Below are 14,539 nucleotides of genomic sequence, written 5' to 3'. Positions count from 1 at the left end.
GTTTACAGATTGTTTTTTTCCCCCTTCTCTCTAGTTTAAAGATGTGACTCCATTCTCTTCACTTGCATGGCTTCTGATGTGAAGTTTGCTGTCATTCTTATCTTTGTTATTCTGCTTGTTGTCTTTATTACTTCATAATATCCCGTTGTATGGGTTTCTTTATGTTTTTTTTCCTACTTGTATTCCATAGAGATTCTTGATTTTGTGGGTTTATAGGTTGCATTAAATGTTGAAGTTATTTTTTTAAATATTATTTTTGTCCAGTTTCCCCTGCCCTCTTCCCCCACCCACAACACATGCATTTCTGGGTTTCTTATCAGACTAGATTATACTGTTTGATATTGTCATACAGGTATCCTGATACTCTGTTCATTGTTTATCAGCCTTTTTAGTTTGTGTGCTTCAATTTGGATAATTTATATTTCCATATCTTAAAATTCTCTGTTGTTTTTTTCTATGGTGTCTAATCTTGTGTTAATTATATTCAGTGTATTTTTCATTTCAGAGATTATAATTTTCATTTCTAAAAGTTAACTTGAATCTTAGTCTTCCATTTCTCTCTTCATCATGTTCATGTTTTCCTCAATAATCTTGAATATATTATTTGCAATTACTTCATAAACCTTAGTAGTAATAAGAGCAATCCATCATTAGATACATATTTCACTCAACTATTTGGAAAACATTAAAAAAAATAAGTGTAAGAGCCATGATACAAGTCAATCACCAAGGTGTATCTTCTTACAAACTACATCAGTGTTTCTCAAATTTTAGTCACTAGCAGTCATGTATATATAATTAAATATTTTATTTGAGGTTATTATAGATTCATATGCAGTTATAAGAAATAATACAAAGTGATCTTGTATACTCTATTCAGTTTTCCTCACTGGTAACATCTTGCAAAACTATAGTACAGTATCAATATACTATATTGACATCAGCATATTTACTGATCTTATTCAGGATTGCTCAATCTTATTTGTACCCATTTGTGTGTGTGTATTTTATTCTGTGCAGTTTTTTCACCTGTTAGTTCACATACCTGCTGTCAGGACATCAAGACATAGAATAGTTCCACCATTACAAAGATCCCTCATAATGTCTTTTTTTTTTTTTTTTAGTCTCATTTATTGGCCCACATATATCAGTCTGTCAGAGCTTATGATTCAAATTTTTGCCTCAGAATCTGAAACTATTACAGGTCTTTGATCTTTGGAGTATGCAAATAGTTGAAACCACGAAATGTTAAATCTTTGAACGCCAAGTGTCTTCTGTACTTTCTTTTATTATCTTCATAGTCTTTGCATCACGATACATAGCAATGATAGCAAGTTTCTTTTTAAAGCTTAGTATTAAATATTAAATATCTTTTCCCATTTTAATTTTACATTACTCTGCCAAGAAAAAAAAATCAAAACAAGTTATTTGAAGCCTGAACATACTTCCACGATTAGCCAGGCTGTGTAAAAGTTGGTGGCTTGTTCTTGCTGCTGTATAATCAGATCCAGGCCCTAGAAAGGTGGGACCATGTTATAATTGTTTTTGACACGTGTGCTACAAAAATGGGTGCTCTATTATAATCCAGGTTACAAAATAAGGATGCGGGTAAGAGGGGGATATTTTCTTTCAGAAATAGAATTTCTGAAGAGCCCTAGTTCATGATTATTTTTTTCCCAAAATGGTTTGAGAAGGGAGTAAAATCTCAACATAATTTTCAAAGTATTGTCTCTTTGAGGGGATGGTAGTTGCCTTGCTGAGGAAGGGGATGGCTAAGTTGGACCATACCCTTCTTCCCCAGCTAGAGAAATGGAAATGGAAAGTGTTTTTGCCCACTGAGTGTGAAAGTGGGCTGAAGGTTCAATGGTAAAGAATTCTCTAAGAGGTTTGTTCTAGAAACAGACAACTCAGACTCTTCCTCTCACTTCAGCAAAGAAGTTATTTTTAAAAGCACTTGGGAAGATCACCACCCATCTGGTGGGAAGCCTCACATAAACGAGTTATCATACAGCCACCTTCTAGACTATAATGGAATTCCTGAAGATTGGAGACCCCATAGAGGTGTACAGAGGCAGCTGCCACCACCAGAATGTGGAAAATCTGAGATTGGAACCAGATGTCAAGCTTTCCAGGAAAGAAGCACTCAGGAATTTGAGCAGCATAAAGCCCAGCTCCAGTGATGTGCATCACAGCCATGAGGAAGAACCAGCCCATCTGGCCCACCGTGGTGGCCTTGACAAAGCCCTCAGTGATAGTAAGTGTGTGGTGGGCGCACCACCACTCAAGCCAAGTCCCAGGAACACTCCTGCTCTCGTCTGCCGCTGCTTAGGAGTGGCAAACCGGTCCCACTGTGCCACAATGATGGCAGAAATCCACAGGACACAGATGACAGAGCAGTAGATGAGCCATGGCTTTGGGGAGCAGTAGAAGGAGTAGTAAAGCCAGACAAAGCTCCCCATAATCAGTAGAGCAATCCCCGAATAGTCCAGTCCAAGAGACTTTCTCTGAATGACAGTAAATGGTGTGAAAGAGCCAGGAGAAACTGAGGCAGAGCACCACACCTAAAAAGAACATCCCCCAAACTACCTTCTCCTATAGAGGGGCCATGTAGTACATACTTGGCCTGAGCATGGTCAAGATTCCCAAAAAGAGAAACAGCACAAAACCAAGCAGAAGGGTCCAGATGTTGCCAGTTTCTGTATGGATGCAGAAGATGCTCTTGAAGCAAGCCCAAAAGGAGGGCATGGGTTGTCTGTGGCCATGTAGCAGGTATTCATTGTCCTTCAGCCAGTTGGGGGGCACATCATATGGGACGACCCTCCAACGTCCCTCCCAAACTTTATATACTCCTCCATCTTCTCCATGGCATAGTGGACTTGGAGGGGAAGTGTCAGTACCTGCACCTCCTCCTCTCCTTCCTGGGACACTGTGCATGTTTGCTCTTCTTCAGCTTTGGTTGGGTTGGTGATTACCCGTTTGCCCTTCTCTTCTAGCAGGAGTCCCAGTTCAGCCAGTTCCATGTGTCAGTTTCCGTGTTACTGGCAGGAGCTCTATTCCTCTGTGCTGCCACAGATCCTTTGTGGGAAGACATCTGGCCTGGTACCTCAGTACCCTGCAGCTTCAGCTTGGGGAAAGAACTGGGTCTCTCAGCCCCAGGGGGCAGAGGTCTCCCTGTGATGGTAGACACACTGGGCAGGCAGGCTCTGCTGGGGGCCGGGGTCCCCCTGCTACATCCCATGGTGCTGGAGGCAGCCTTCATAATGTCTTTTAAATCGCATCTACCTCCTTTCCAACCTTTCCCCTCCACCATCCCTAAATCCTGGCAACCACTGATTTGTTATACATTTCTATAATTTTATCATTTCAATAGTCCTATATAAAAAGGTCATTTATGTTTAAGGTAGTTATTGACATGTTAGGGCCTATGTCTGCCATTTTATTATTTTTTTTTTTCCATTTGTTTCGTATTTCTTGTTTCTCTTGTCTTCCAGTGGGTTTCTCGAATATTTTTAGAATTCCGTTTTGATATAGTGTTTTTGACTTATTCTTTTTGTATAGTTGTCTTAGAGGTTTCTCTGCGTGTTACAATATGCACATGTGACTCATCACAGTCTACTCCTGTCAACAGTTTACTGCTTCAAGTAAGTGTGGAAACCTTACTTCCATTTATGGTCCTTTACCTTCTCCACTTTTAAATCAGATGGTGTTATAATTTTTTTTCAATAATCAGTTATGACTTACAATTCTCATGAGGAAAAATATAGTCTATTTTGTGTACTCATATTTTGGCTTTATCTGTTCTTTTTTCTTTCCAGATGATCCGAGATTCCTTTTTTATCATTTCATTTCTGTTTGGGGTACTTCTTCTAGTCATTCATTTTTAAGGGTAGGTCTGCTGGTGACAGAGCCTTTTAGTTTTTCATCTTGAGAGTCTTTTCCCCCTTTTATTCCTGAAGGATAGTTTTGTCAGAAATAGAATTCATGTTTGACAGTCAGTTCTTTTCTTTCAGCACTTAATTTGTACTACCTCCTTTGGGCCTCCATTCTTTCAGATGAGAAATCCACTGTTATTCGAATTGGAGTTCCCATATAGGTAATGTGTCATTTCCCTCTAGCTTCTTTCAAGACATGTTTTCTTTGTCTTTCGTTTTTAGAAGTTTAATTATGATGTGTCTTGGCATATATTTCTTAGGGTTTCTGCTATATGGAGTTGACTCACTTTCTTGCATCTGTAGGTTTATGTCTTTTACAAAATTTGAAGGTTTTAAGGCATTATTTCTTTGAATACTCTTTCAACCCCATTCTCTTTCACCTCTTCTTCACAATTTCTGATGATACAATTTGGATCATTTGTTATTGTCCCAAAGATCCCTGACTCTGTTCATTTTTTTGTCCATTTTATCTATTTTTTGCATCGGGTAAATTTAATTGATATATTTTCAAGTTCACTGATTCTATAATCTTCCATCTCCACTCAACTATTAAGCCCATACAGCAAGTTTTTAAAATTTTCTGTTATTGTATTTTTCAGTTGTATAATTTCCATATGATTCTATTTTATAACTTCTATTTCTTTGCTAATATTTTATATTTATTTATTTTTGTTTAAAGAGATTTTTAATTTCTTGTTAGGGCATTTTTATGACTGCTTTAACATCCTTGTCAGATAATTTCAACTTCTGATTCATCTCAATGTTGGTGTCATTTGACTGTCTTTTTTCATTCAAGTTGTGATTTTCCTGGTTCATGGTATCACGGGTGATTTTTTATTATATTCTGGACATTTTGGCTATTGTATTAGTAGTCTCTGGGTTCTGTTTAAATCATTATTTTAGCTGGTAGTCACCCTGTTTAGGTCTAGCATACAGGTGCTACTCTATTTTTGTGGGCTCTTTCCAATGATAATTTAATATTCAGAGATTTTGTGGTGTTATTTTGGTCTTCTTGGTTTATCTGGTGCCACTGATGCTTCAGCTGGTCCTTGCTGATTCCCACTGAGGGGCAGGAAAGAGATTTCCAGGCTTGGTTGCCAAGCACCTCTGGGTGGGATAAGGAGTCTTCAACCCATGGAGACAAGAGGCTTCCTGTGCTGTGCATTTGTTGTGGTGACATTCCCCATTATTAGTGCCCACTGTTCCTTGGTGGGGGGGGGGGTTGAGTTTTAGGCCCTTGGGGATGAAGAGGTTTTTCAGGCTGTATGCTTGTTGGACAGTGTCCTCCCTGCCTGTGGGGGCACTGAGAGTGCTTCTTGGACTGGGTACTTCTTGTGACAGCATCCTCCTTGCTGATGCTATCTAGTTGCCTGGCATTTCTTTATGGGAGAAAAGAGTCTTAGTCCTGTAGGGACAACAAAGCTTCTTGGGTCATGTGGCCTGTTGTGGCAGGATCCCTTACTCTTGCCAGTGACACCAGGTGTGTCTTGTGGGGAAGAGCAGTCTCAGGTCTGTGGGGACATAGAGGCTGTATTAGTCAAGGTTCCCTAGGGAAATAGAATTGACAGGAGATATATGTAAATATTATAAAATTTTTATAAGAATTGTCTCATGTGACTGGGGGGATGCACAAATCCGGATTCCATAGATAAATCCACAGGCTGGGAACTCCGATGGAGGTTTTCTATAAATTCCCTAGGAGAAGCTGGCTGGCTGAAGTAGAGATGGAAATTCTCTCTTCAAACATCGGGATGGTGGAACAGACTCCACGCTCATCAAGCATTGGGGTGGTGGCCAGACTGCAATCCCCAGGATATAGGCTCCACCCTCTGAGAACTCCTCGTGAATAATAGGGTGGAAGACTTGCCTTTTCCAAGCTCTGGGGTAGACTCACCCTTTCCACACATGCTGTGCTCACTCTCTTGGCCCGAGAAGGTATCTTCAGTTCAGACCTCACTCCCATGGTTCTGCCCTTGCAGTGATTATTCCTTCAATCTGTTTCTTTTCTGTCCTTTTTAGTATAGGCTGGCAATGGTTCTGTGCATATAGATTATGCAAAAAACTTGTCAGTTTTGCATGTAGTACACAGGGGTCCAAACCATCAGACAGCACTTTCCAGAGATCCTTCCTAGATAACTGTGCCTTCAATCCTATCTTGCACTGAAACGGCTACCTGGATGCATTTTCAGTAAAACACTTGCATGGAGCACTGTTCTCTGTGCACTGACTTTCCAGGAGCTCAGATTTTTCCAAAACATCAGTTTCTGGTTCCTTTGTGCTCAGGAGTTCAGTTCTTAGCTTATCCTTTTCCTCTCACATTTTACTATGAGCTGCAAGGATAAACCAGGCTGCACTTTCCACACTTAGCTTAGAAATTTCCTCAGCTAAATATCCAAGTTCATCACTCTCAAGTTCTGCCATCAAATTGATATCAGAACTCAATTTCACCAAGTTTTCTGCCACTTTAAAACAAAGATCACCTCTCTTCCAGTTTCCAGTAACACATCATTTCTAAGGCTTCGTTGGAATTACCTTTAGCATCCATATTTCTACCAACAGTCTCTTTCAAGGCAATCTGAGCCTTTTCTATCAAGTGACTCACAATTCTTCCAACCTCTGCCCATTATCCAATTCCAAATCCATTTCCACATTTTTGGTATTTGCAATAGCAGCACCCCACTTTTCTGGTACCAAAATCTGTTTTAGTTTCCTGTGCTGCTCAAAGCAAATACCATGAAATGGGTTGGGCTAAACAATGGGAATTCATTTGTTCATAGTTTTGAGGCCAGGAAAATGTCCAAATCAAGGCTTCATCAAGGCAAAGCTTTCTTCCTGAATACCAGCTGTGGGCAGTCCTTGGCTCCTCTTTCACATGTCTAGGAACATAACAGCATCTGCTGGTCTCTCCCTTCTCTTCTGGGTTTCATTGATTTCATGTTTTTGCTTCCGTAACTTTCTTACCTCTGTGTTTGAATTTCATTCTCTTATGAAGGACTCCAGTAATAGGATTAAGACCCATTCTGATTGAGGTGGGACACACCTTAACTGAAGTAAGCTCATCAAAAAGATCCTACTTACAATGGGTTTACACCCACAGGAATGGATTAGATTTAAGAACATGTTTTTCTGGGGTACATACAACTTCAAAACACCACAGAGGCTTTCTGGGCTGGGTGGTCGTTGTGGTGTGCTGCTGGTCATCTGGTGTCTCTGGGTGGAGTAGGGGAGTCTCATGACTGGAAGGCAAGAGGAGCACTTCCCATGCCTGGACTTTGTTGTGGTGGGATCTTTCTTTACTCAGTCTCTAGGGAAAGAAGTCTCAGGTCTACAGGGACAAAGAGGCTTCCCGTGCTGGGCATTTGTTGTAGTGTTGTGGTGGGTTGTAGTGGGATACCCGTTGATGGTGCTTCTTGGTCTTCTGGCATCTCTTGGTGGGCCTAGGAGTCCTAGTCTGTGGGGATGAAAAAGCTTCCTGGGCCAGGCTGCCTTTTGTAATAGGATTCCCATGACCAGTCTGAGGCCTGGTGGGGAAGGAGAGTGCTTCTCCTGTCTGCTTATTGTCAGCAGCGTTTGGTCATTTCCTCTTATTGGTGCTGCTTTAATCATCTGGTAGTGTCTGCCTGACACCTGTTCAATCTAGGGGAGGAGTGAACCTGCCTCAGCTGCCTTCTGTTGTGAGGTTGGGGTTGGGAAATGCTGAGCCTGAATAGCTTTCTTTCATTGGGAGGAGAGCATAGACATTCAGTTGCTATATTGTTCCTCCAGGTTTGGGGTCTCTAACCAGCATGTCTTCTTCTGTACACCTTTCAAAATTCTCATTTGGTTATCTCTTGGTTTATTTCTGAGGGTCTATGGTTGTACTTAGTGGAAGAAGCAGAGAGAAATGAGTCTATATCATCTTGCCCCACTTATTAACTTAAAAATTTTTTTGTGTTACTTAACTTTTGTAACTTGAAATTTCCTCAGCTATGAAGAGAAGATAGCAATAGTATATATCTCGGAGGCGGGGCAAGATGGCGGAGTGGTGAGGAGCAGAATTTCGTCTCTCCCCTAGAGCAGCTGGCAATTACCCAAGAACTATATGAAACAGTGTTTTCGGGGTCTCCAGTAACCAGTCACACATTGGACACAAGTTTGGAATTGGAGGAAAAGCTGAGATCGCAGCGAACATTGCTTCAGTCAGCCACGCCCCCGACAGGATCAGAGTCACCAGGAGAACTAAAGGCTCCACACCTCCTTACACTGGTGGGGGAGCTGCGGGCTGGCACCTGCTGGACAGAAGAGGAAAAGCACCAATTCTAAAGGCCTCATAGGAGGCTCTCATTCTCAGGAAAACTCCATACCCTCCCACTGAGACCTGGGCCTCACTAGACTGGGAAAATCTGACTAGGGTCGACCATATCTGAGGAGACCCACTCACAAAAAGGTTACATAGAGGCAGAGCAAGAAACAGAAAAAAACAAGAGGGGAAAAATTCTGATCAACTAAATAGAACCTAAGTTAGAGGTCTAGAATAAGCTGAACTGAATAACAGAGGCCAGAAAACAAAGCCAACCAACAAGAAAACCACTAGGTAAAAGACAGAAAACAAGCTCCAAAATAAACTAATCAAGAGAATCAGATGCCTAGACAACTTAAGATAACAAGCCATACCAGGAAACACGAAAACATGGACCAGCCAAAGGAACAAACTAATAGCTCAGCTGAAACACAGGAGTGGAGGCAACTAATGCTAAATAAATTTGATGAAATGAAGGAAGATATAGCAAAAGAGCTGAAGGATATAAAGAAGACACTGGCTGACCATAAAGAAGAATTCATAAACTTAAAAAAACAAATGGCAGAACTCATGGGAATGAAGGCCACAATGGAGGAGATGAAAAACACAATGAAGGGTCACAACAGTAGATTTGAACAGGCAGAAGAAAGGATCAGTGAACTGGAAGACAGGTCATTCGAATTCATACACACAAAAGAACAGATGGTGAAAAAAATGGAAAAATATGAGCAGGGTCTTAGGGAGCTGAGTGACAACATGAAACGCACAAATATACGTGTTATGGGTATCCCAGAAGGAGAAGAGAGGGGAAAAGGGGCAGAAAGAGTAATAGAAGACGTATTCACTGAAAATTTCCCAACTCTTATAAAAGACAGAAAATTAGAGATTCAAGAAGTACAACGTACCACAAATAGAATAGATCCCAATAGACCTACTCCAAGACACTTACTGGTCAGATTGTCCAATGTCAAAGACAAAGAGAGGATTCTGAAAGCAGCAAGAGAAAAGCAATCCATCACATACAAGGGAAAGTCAATAAGACTGTGTACAGATTTCTCTGCAGAAACCATGGAGGCAAGAAGACAGTGGCATGATATATTTAAGATACTGAAAGAGAAAAACTGCCAACCAAGAATTCTATACCCAGCAAAACTTTTCTTCAAAAATGAGGGAGAGATTAAAACATTTTCCGACAAACAGACACTGAGAGAGTTTGTGAATAAGAGACCAGCACTACAAGAAATACTAAAGGGAGCGTTACAGGCTGATAGGAAAAGACAGGAGAGAGAGAGTTGGAGAAGAGTGCAGAAATGAAGATTATCAGGAAAGGTAAAAGGAGAGGAAAAAAAAATAGTATATATCTCAAATAGTTATTATAGATTTAAATGAGATACAGTATATTAGATATTGCTCTATTAAATAATGATGCTGCTGCTGATTGCAAAGTTGTTTAATGCATCATTACTCTTAAGAACAAATTAAAACTCAAATAAGTAAAATGTAGATTTATTTAAATAAGTTGATATCATCAGTAAATGGAATCTAGCTATTTACAAAACCAATAAATAGGACATGAAAGGATGCCACACATATTTTAAGTGAAAAATAGTTGGAAAACAGTGTGATCCTTTTTATGTGCACATGTACCTGTGCTTTGTATGCATGGGTATGATAAAATAGTTGGAGCTATAGTTTTTTTTTGTTTTTTTTTTTTCCATTTTTATTGAGATTGTTCAGATACCATACAATTAACCAAAGATCCAAAGTGTACAATCACTTGCCCCTGGGTACCCTCATACTGCTGTGCATCCATCACACTTAATTTTTGTTCAGTTTTTAGAAACTTTTCCTTATTCCAGACAAGAAATACAGTGAAAGATGAAAAAAGAAAAAAAGAAAAGGAAACTCTAAACCTACCCTGTCCCTAACCAACCCCCCTCAATTGTTAACTCCTAGTATTGATATACTACGTTTGTTACTGTTTATGAAAAAATGTTGAAATACTACTAACTGTAGTATATAGTTTGTAATAGGTATATAGTTCTTCCCTATATGCCCCTCTATTATTAACTTCTAATTGTATTGTCATACATTTGTTCTGGTTCATGAAGTGATTTCTAGTATTTGTACAGTTGATCATGGACATTGCCCACCATAGGATTCAGTTTTATAAATTTCCATCTTTTGACCTCCAACTTTCCTTCTGGTGACATATATGACTCTGAGCTTCCCCTTTCCACCTCATTCACACACCATTCGGCACTGTTAAGTTATTCTCACATCTTGCTACCAACACCCCTGTTCATTTCCAAACATTTAAGTTCATCCTAATTGAACATTCTACTCATACTAAGCATGAGCATCTACATTTCTTCCACAAGGCAGAAGGGAGAGTCATAGAAGGTAGAGAGGCAAAAGAAAGAGGAAACAAAAAAAAATGACAGCTAGGAAGCAGCAAAAGGAAAAATAACCTTAAATCAAAATAGAATAAAGAATCAGACAATACCACCAATGTCAAGTGTCTAACATGTCTCCCCTATTCCCCCCTCTTATCTGCATTCACCTTGGTATATCACCTTTGTTACATTAAAGGAAGCATAATACAATGATTCTATTAGTTACAGTCTCTAGTTTATGCTGATTGCATCCCTCCCCCAATGCCTCCCCATTTTTAACACCTTGCAAGGTTGACATTTGCTTGTTCTCCCTCGTAAAAGAACATATTTGTACATTTTATCACAATTGTTGAATACTCTAGATTTCACCAAGTTACACAGTCCCAGTCTTTATCTTTCCTCCTTTCTTGTGGTGTCTCACATGCTCCCCATCTTTCTCTCTCAACCGTATTCATAGTTACCTTTGTTCAGTGTACTTACATTGTTGTGCTACCATCTCCCAAAATTGTGTTCCAAACCACACGCTCCTGTCTTGTATCACCCTGTAGTGCTCCCTTTAGTATTTCCTGTAGGGCAGGTGTCTTGTTCACAAAGTCTCTCATTGTCTGTTTGTCAGAAAATATTTTGAGCTCTCCCTCATATTTGAAGGACAGCTTTGCTGGATACAGGATTCTTGGTTGGTGGTTTTTCTCTTTCAGTATTTTAAATATATCACACCACTTCCTTCTTGCCTCCATGGTTTCTGCTGAGAGATCCACACATAGTCTTATTAAGCTTCCTTTGTATGTAATGGATTGCTTTTCTCTTGCTGCTTTCAGGATTCTCTCTTTGTCTTTGACATTTGATAATATGATTATTAAGTGTCTTGGCGTAGGCTTCTTCATATCTCTTCTATTTGGAGTACACTGCGCTTCTTGCATCTGTAATTTTATGTCTTTCATAAGAGATGGGAAATTTTCATTAATTATTTCCTCTATTATTGCTTCTGCCCCCTTTCCCTTCTCTTCTCCTTCTGGGGCACCAATGATATGTACATTATTGTACTTTGTTTCATCCTTGAGTTCCTGGAGATGTTGCTCATATTTTTTCATTCTTTTCTCCATCTGCTCCTTTGTGTGTAGGCTTTCAGGTGTTTTGTTCTCCAGTTCCTGAGTGTTTTCTTCTGCCTCTTGAGATCTGCTGTTGTATGTTTCCATTGTGTCTTTCATCTCTTGTGTTGTGCCTTTCATTTCCATAGATTCTACTAGTAGGTTTTTTGAACTTTTGATTTCTGCCTTATATATGCCCAGTGTTTCCTTTACAGCCTCTATCTCTTTTGCAATATCTTCTCTAAACTTTTTGAATTGATTTAGCATTAGTTGTTTAAATTCCTGTATCTCAGTTGAAGTGTACGTTTGTTCCTTTGACTGGGCCATAACTTTGTTTTTCTTAGTGTAGATTGTAATTTTCTGTTGTCTAGGCATGGTTACCTTGGTTATCCAAATCAGGTTTTTCCAGACCAGAACAGGCTCAGGTCCCAGAGGGAAGAAATTTTCAGTATCTGGTTTCCCTGCGGCTGTGTCTTGGAACAATTGCTCCACCCTTTGATGCCTCGGGTCACTGTGCTTTTCTGCCCAGCAGGTGACGCCTGTTAGCCTATAATTCTTGACTGGTGTGAGGAGGTATGGCTGTGTTCCCCCAGGCTCTGGGGTCTGGTTCTGAATGGAAAGGGCCCCACCCTTTTCCTCCTAGAGAAGACAGACCCCCCCAGGTGGAGGTCATTAGTATTTCAATGGTCTTGCTCTCTGCTTGTGGTGTCTCCACCCTTCCCAGAGTCACAGCCCTGGAAACTGAAAATGACTGGGGCTTTCTCCACTGAGCCAAAAAAGAAACAGATAGTCCCCTTCAGACCCAGTCCAAGGCAACCCTCCGGCTCTCCCAGGTCAGTCGTCACCCAAAGCCTCTGTCTGTTTTTTGGGGCTGCGTACCTGTAGTCAGCAGTTCACACTCGCTACTTAAAACCCCAGTTGGAGCTCAGCTGAGTTGTATTCACTTGCTGGCAGAGAGCTTCTCTGTGGCACCACATGGCTCCGCGGCTCCGCAGCTTGGGCTATGGCAGAGGGGGTCTCCCGACCTGGTTCCGCAGGTTTTACTTACAGATTTTATGCTGTGTTCTCGGGCATTCCTCCCAATTCAGGTTGGTGTATGATGAATGGATGGTCTCGTTTGTCCCCCTGCAGTTATTCTGGATTATTTACTAGTTGTTTCTGGTTTTGTGTAGTTGTTCCAGAGGGACTACTTAGCTTCTACTCCTCTCTATGCCGCCATCTTGTCCGGGTCGGAGCTATAGTTTTAAAATAGTCTTAGCATAACTGTGAAAAGTATCTCTGTATATTGAGCTGGGGGAGAAAGTAACTTTCACTTTTTACACTATACATCTCTTTATTCCTTGAATTTTTTTTTGGTAGGGAGCATATTTATTTTTATTAAAAAGAGAATGAATAAAGAAATGAAAGATCTTTAGTTTTTGGAATATAAATAATCTAATATATATATATATATATTTTTCTTTAACAGTAGTTAACGAGTAGTAATTATATTATTTCCAATAAGTCCTTATTTACTTCATTCTTTGGAAATTGGTTCCAAAATTTAATACCCATTAATTACATGAGTACTATAACATTTCTTCACATGTATTTAGTTTTCTTAAAGCACAATTGGCATCAGTGACTCCTTTTTGATAATTCTATATTTTGTGACCATTGAAGAATTATTTTTTCACTTCCTTAGAATTGTGTAAATTGAAGAGAAATCTTCATTTTCTATTGCTTGCTTTGGGTACTCAATGAGCTGCCTAGGATGCCGAAGTTTGGGTGGCCAGTTAGAGGAAAAGACATGGTGTATATTTAAAGACTAATGGCAAAATTGTATATAGTTGCTCTTTATATCTAAATTTCCTAAGCCCAAGAAACTGTGTTTTTCATCTGCATATTCTTAAAAGCGTACCTTGCACATAGTTGGTACTTTAATCTGCTATGGGAAATATGAATCCCTTTTAGAAATATGTAGCAGAATGGGATTTAATACAGGGAATTAATGACAAAAAAGTGTTAAAAAGGCTCGAGACACCAAAGAGATGGATTACTCAGAAATCTGGAAGCTGCTGTACAACCGGGTTGGAGCCCATGAACCCACACTTGCTGTTGAGCTACTGATGGTGCCGCAGCTGTCACTGAGCAGGAACTACTGCTACTGTTGCTAGAAAGCCATCATTTTGCACTCACACACCTTTTCAGTTAACTATTGTCACTTGCCTGCTACTAGAGGCAAAAGGAGAATGTCTGTCTTCTTCTTGCCTTCTAATCTCTCACCAGCACCTCCTCACAGCAACCCAGCTGGCAAGGGATTCATGGAAATTTACTTTTTAGGTTTTCATCCTCAGGAATACAAAGGACTTTATAGAAGGGAAGATGGGGCTGAGAACCAGGAGATAAAGGACCAGCCCAGTGCTAAAAATTTGTTCAATGTATGATTTTTTTTTTCTTTTTTTTTGTGACTCCTAGGCATAATTATATGTGGGCTTAGCCTCTCCTTTACAACCATAAGTTTCATAAGAGCAAGCCTTAAGATCGAGGGTTTGGCTTATAAAGCAGAGTTCCTAAGTTCACATAACATATGTTATATCCAAAATTATCCAACCATATCTCACATTATCATCACTTAGTTGTACAATCTTCATTACAAATCCTCAATATATGAATTTTTAAAAATTTTTTCAAAGCAGGGATTATATCTTTTTAATCTGTGTAATATCAGGACTAACTCAGAGCCTGTGACATAGTAGGCTCTCATAAATTATTTATGGTTTTTTTTATGGTTATTTATAAATACAGAAATATATGTGAGAATAAAGTTCTCCTTTTTCTCTTGCCCAAGAAACTGATGGAAAT

General features: G+C 39.7%; 1 protein-coding gene and 1 pseudogene across 2 annotated transcripts in view; one reads left to right on the top strand and one right to left on the bottom strand.

Annotated features, from left to right (window-relative positions):
- The window catches only part of ATRNL1 (attractin like 1), a 1,027,996-nt gene that overhangs the window by 179,558 nt on the left and 833,899 nt on the right, over positions 1–14,539 (top strand). The window lies entirely within an intron of this gene.
- On the bottom strand, positions 1,945–3,091 carry LOC119510662 (annotated as a pseudogene).

The sequence above is a fragment of the Choloepus didactylus genome, chromosome 15, assembly GCF_015220235.1.
Source record: "Choloepus didactylus isolate mChoDid1 chromosome 15, mChoDid1.pri, whole genome shotgun sequence".
NCBI classification, from domain to species: domain Eukaryota; kingdom Metazoa; phylum Chordata; class Mammalia; order Pilosa; family Megalonychidae; genus Choloepus; species Choloepus didactylus.
This window is presented reverse-complemented; position numbering and strand designations above follow the sequence as displayed.